Raw genomic sequence first — 6,000 nt, 5'->3', positions numbered from 1 at the left:
AAACAAACGACCATGAACGACCGAATGAGTACAACGGGATAGTTCCAAAGGAACACCTAGCTGGTCGTATGGACTGTAATGACGCTACGGTGATATCACAATAGGGTCAAAAAGAGGGTTCGAAGGGTAGATAACTAGTCCAAGCTGACCATCAGTGGTCGACGAGTTCTCTGTAGTTTGAACGAGATTGTCTGGAGATTTCGGGCCAAGATCAACAGATGATCTAGTATCGTAAGTAGGCGGAGGACAAGATGACAAAGGTTGAATGCTCAAAACAATTGCGAGTTCAACTTCTTAGTCCTCAAGTGACTCCTCAGACAATCTTTTAGACAGAGGAGAGGAAGAGGAATTGGGTGAACCAGATGGTTCAGGCACGATGACCTTGTCTTAGTCAACATAACAATTAACTTCAAGGCTTTAAAATGTTCTTTTAAGGGAAACTCACGATTTGGTCTCAGAAAAAGACTAACAGGGTGTTTTGGATCGTGGGCAATCAATTATTAAGACACATAAAAGACTGGTGCTCTTTCATTTTTTAAGAGTCGAGAAAGAAACAAAGATGAATCTATTGCTTTCGATTGAAAATGAGCTCGAAAGGAAAAGTAATCGAATTATCTTTTAATTTTAATGAGTCAAAAAGATCAAATGACTGCTCTCGATGTTATAGGTAAACAAGATTACTAGGAAACCATGAACTGCAGAATACCTCCTGGTGAACCGAGAAGTACTAGCAAGCAATCTCCCCGAATGTTGTGTTCAGTGTATCACGTTTGCAAGGTGGCCAACTCGGCTTCCTAAGGATAAAAGGATTGTAGCCTAGTGGGGTCTCCTGTTATATACTCGATGGTACGGGGAATATAAATACGTACTAGTGCTGTCTAATGCTGAAGCTAACGACAATTTCTAGGTTTAAAGATGTTGGAACACGTCTCTAGCCTAGACCTTCTAGATATGATTGTTAATGTCAAATGTGACTTAGGTTAATTGAATTCTTTTTAAAGTTGACCTTGAATAATGTTTCAGTTTTTAGGTCTTAGCGATGCAACTCGGAAAAACTTAAATGAAACTAAATGAGACAAGACCCTTTCAATTCGATGAAATGCCTACACTAGAGAGGGTATAAACTACTCAATCAAATGCAAACAATCAAGTAACTGAAAAAGAAATGATCTTTCACTACCTCACTTTTTCAAAAAATAAACTAATGAAAAATGCATTCCAATTCCTAATTTCCTGACAAGCACTTATATATTAGTCCTTTCAAAGGCAAAAATGTTCTCTTCCTTTTCCAAATGCCAATGCAATTCTAGTCCTCTAATGATGCAGTTATTATAGCACAATGATGCAACAAGCTAGAATTTCGTACTTTTTCATGAAACAACGAAACAAAATTTTCGCATATAATATTTCAGTGAAAAATTTCTCGAGACAATAATCTCTTCAAGCAGATGAACACATGAAAATAGAAACTCATTCAGACTAATGAAACACAGAATTTACTAACCACAAGACAAGCAACTTAATCCATGCTGGAAAAGAAACGTTTAGGCAAGCAAACAAAAACTTTTCAAACTTGTGTAAAAGAGGTCAAAGTTGCAAAAGGACCAAAAACAAAATGCAAAGAGTAAGTACACATACAACCCGACCTATTGAGTTTGCAAACTGCTGAATGAATAACCAACTAGATGCCCTAGTGTCACTGGCCACGCAATGACTCAATCAATCAAGCAGAAAGATGATAAGCCAACAAGCAAACAAAACCAAATGAAAAGTAGCTTTCTAATTAGGGAGAAAATAGTTCAAAAGGCTTACAGGGTCAAAACCACAAGAGCAGAACACACTGGCCAAGATTGGGGTTAGGCCCTAATCTTCACTTAGAGGCATCAGTGCGACTGCCTAACTGACAACAAGAGCGAGAGGCTGGTTTGCATAACTGTTTCTCAGCAACTCGCACTGATTGACACAACTGTCAGCGAATTAAGCGCGCTGATCGAGGGAGCTAAGGAAAAAAATATTTTTTTTTGAAATAGGGACTAGATCTGTTACTATGAATTTTAGACTTAGATCAGTAAGTAGGAAAAAATAAACAGAACCAAAGGGAAAAATTGGAACTAGAAAAGTTCTTACGAAATCATGAAATCCAAGACAAACAAAAGGATTGGGATCCCCAACGGAGTCACCAATTTGTGGTGAAGTAAAATTATAAGTGCGGACACGAACAAATTCCTCTAGCCCGATGATGGGTCTAGCCATAACAGATACATTCTATGGAAGATTTCCTTAGGTTAGAACCAATTAAGAGGGCCTACCTCTTAGTCCTCTTATCTTGTTTGATGATATCCTTGCTTGCTCACTCCAGCTATCTCTCGCTTCCTTCTTCAAGCACCTGAAACAAATAAACAACAACAAACAAGAAATGTGATAATAAACAAATTGTAATTCAACCTACTTAACAAGTCCAGAAACATTAATCCATGAATATGTAAGATGACAAATCATGTAGGAAATCAATCGATAGTTGCATATATTAATATCAAAGAGAGTATACAACCATTTGTCTTGACGTTGTAGTCCTTATTTGACAAGACCAGGTTCCCACACACTTTTGCTAGCATTCCATGATGGCCTCAACAATAATAATTTTAAGGCTCTTCCCTTTAGGTTTCACTCCAAACCAAATCACACTTCTCTGTCACACAACTAGATAGCTACAACTAGTAATAGCTTGCTGTCTACTCCAAACCAAAATAGCATTAACACACCAATATCAACACTCGCTTGTGCTTGGGAAGAAGGGAGGTTTATATAGGATGAATGGATGGGAAATGGATCCTCTTCTCATTGGAGAAGGGCTTATCCCTTGAGGTAGTTCCATCATTATAGGGGAAAGGAGCCCAAACTGACATCCTCGACCCCATCCAACCAAACCATTTACTAGACTTCCGTTAGGAAGCTTCTAGAGCTGGAATCTTTGACTCCTAATTTAAAAAACTTTCCATAACAAGATCGGTGCGACTAGAACACAACTTAGTCACGCCAGTCGGTGCGAGGCATAGTGCTAATCTCTGCACATAGGTGCGGGGGAGACAAAGGTCATTAGTGTCGGTATTGTAAACTGGGCAAAACAGAAGTTTCAGGGGAAATGATGCAAAAGGGAATTGATCTGCTCATGAAGAGGGATACAATGGGAGTTTCTTCATGAAGGCAAAGCATGCGGGGTTCACTGTAGAGGTCCCCCAAGATCAAGGAACATGGAGTACAGGGATAGTGACAAAATGCTGTGTAACAGGAAGCTATTTTAAAATCATCCCAGCAACAAAATCAGGAGCTAAGACGAAAGCTAAAGATGTTCGGCAGTGAACATATCCAGATAGAGGAGCGGACCCAAGTCGAGCTGGAGAAGGAAGTGCTAATGAAGGAGTTGGCTTATTGTAAGGATAAGGTATTGACCTTGGAATAGATAGTGACTGAACTGCAAAATAATATTGCATCCCATGTTTGCACGATAATAGTGCCTGAAGATCCTCGAATTCCATTGGTTGCCTCACCTAGGCTCTAACTGAGCTTCAGCTTTTTGAAGGAGAAAAAAAGAAGATCCAGAATGATTTGGATGTTGCTAGAGCCTAGTTAGCTCAGAAGGAAAAGTAGTTGCAAGCCTCTATTAAAAAAGTTGAAACTGTCACTAAGGATCTATAGGTCACCACATGGGAAGGGAAGGACTTGAAGGCTAAACTCAAAGGAAACATGTCTATCATCAAAGCTAGGTAGTTGGTGTGGGATGAGATCATCCAAGAAATGAATAACAATTGGGAGCACATAATTCTGATATATGAGAAAAAGTTTATCTATGTAGACAGTGAACCCTCTATTAGAAATGCTAAAGAGAGGAGTATAAAGAACTCCCAATACGCAGTGAAATTTATTCATTTCCTAAGTGAGAAGCCAACAGAGGAGTTGAGGCCAATGGATTATAGAAAATCCATTAGATTGATAAGCTCATGTAATCTACTAAAACAAGAGACAAGAATCTACTTCTACTCTTTACATCGGAAGCCCATAAAGATTGAGAAAGACAATAATCGACAAGAGGAAGACAAATCAATGGCACATAACACAATAAATATCCAGGGAAAGCCACAACTCAAAACCCCACTATCTGTATTGCATTAATAAAAAATCCAAGATGATAACAATGCTTGTTCTCACAAGAACAATCACAACACTCAGTAAAATCAATCTCCCAGCTTACAAGCAAGCTCAAGCTAAATCAAAGCCCCTTCTTCGCTCTCCAAGCCTCCTATTTCCTTGAACCCGTGGTCAAAGAATTTGGATAAATACAATATACTTTGCTCAACCTTGAGATTAACTTGCACAAGTATTTCCTATCCTCCGCTTGATGACTTCCTTTAGCCAATACTTAGCCAAATTTCCAAGCCTTCAAGCTTCTAATTCTTTGCACAATTCCTGAGAGAATTATGTCGTATTTAAAGGGGAATTCCTCATCCATAACTGCGCAATCCATTCTAGGTTCAGTTCCTGATTGCATGCACTATTAGTGCAACTTAGAAAAATATAAAACAAATAGTACACTGTCCCTGCACTCTAGTCTCAACTGCGTCTTTCTCAGAATCAACATGCATGAGTTTTTGATGAGGGAATATTCAATTAACTGGAGTAGCACAAGTTGAGTGCACTAATGCATCAACTGACTGTTAGCTCACTATTAGTTCCTCAAACAGTTTGGGACTAATTTAAATGGAATTCACTCAAGAAACTGAGTTAACTAATTACAACTCATACTTAACTCATCCTGGATCCCTATAATATAGGGAGAACATATACATGACTTCAGAAAGACTTACAACTCCAAATTCCTAAGTTAACTAAGCCAACTCACTCTAGTTAACAATTACAAGTTTCTATGAGAATAATATTCGATTTTAATTCAAGCACAAATTAAACTGGAATTTCTGGATTCTATTTTTATCATTTCTTGTTGATATTTTCAACATGGATATAGTGGACAAGACCAATGTTGTTGTGGATATTTTTAAGGTGATTTCAAAGGAAGAAGCTCGAGTCAAAGCAGAGCAGAGCCTGATTAAGTTGCAGAAGGACGTGGCTTCTTTCAATGAAGAATTTGATAGACTCCGACATGCTGGGTTGCCTAATATTTGGGGGTCTCATGGAGAACTGTTGCCACAAGAGCAGTATAACTAGAAAATGATTGAAGCAAAGAGTAAGGCAGGGTCCTCCCACGAGAAAAAAACTACTCTTAAAGGGAAAACTGTAGTAAACTTCTTAAAAAGGGAATTTCAGTTGCTTGGATGGTTAGAAGTCTCTTTCATCATAGACTTGACTATTCGGGGTTGATTGAGTTGAATATTAACTATAAGAAGTTCAATGTTGCTCCTCTACCTCCTCAAGCATTATGGGAAAGATGTGAACTATTCGCCAATCCACCGATGGTGCAAATGGTTCATCCTCGGCTTCTGCATGCGCCTCACTAGGCCTTATCATCCAATTGCCCTTGATAATTCTTTAGATTATGCCAAACTATGGAATTTTAAACTACTTTTATGTTATTTTTAGTTTCTGTTTTTACTTTGATCTGTTGTAATGAGTACATTTTAGTTGAAGAAAATGTGCATGTGCACATGCTGAAGTTTTGAGATATTTTTGACATGATGATCTAAATCAAGAATGATTATGGCACTAACATCCCATCTCTATTTACAGAGGCCTATATAGGTAATTTTGAGAAATGAAGAACAAGTTCATGATTTTGGAAAGAAACTATGTGCTATTTTTGGGAACGTTTTGCTTCTTTCATGTTTGTATTACTCAGAATATTAATGAAAATCAATGGCGATTCCTTCGTTCCGAGATTACAGTATGTCTCCTCTCTTTTGTAATTTCATAAATTTCATGTTTCTCAGAATTCACTTTATGTAGCTCCCAGATTGTTTCCTTCTTTATATAGATTCGTTTGAGTGAAGA

Source organism: Pinus tabuliformis, chromosome 7 (genome assembly GCF_031772625.1).
Source record: "Pinus tabuliformis cultivar Carrire ecotype Pingquan chromosome 7, CPIR1, whole genome shotgun sequence".
Classification (NCBI taxonomy): domain Eukaryota; kingdom Viridiplantae; phylum Streptophyta; class Pinopsida; order Pinales; family Pinaceae; genus Pinus; species Pinus tabuliformis.
This window is presented reverse-complemented; position numbering follows the sequence as displayed.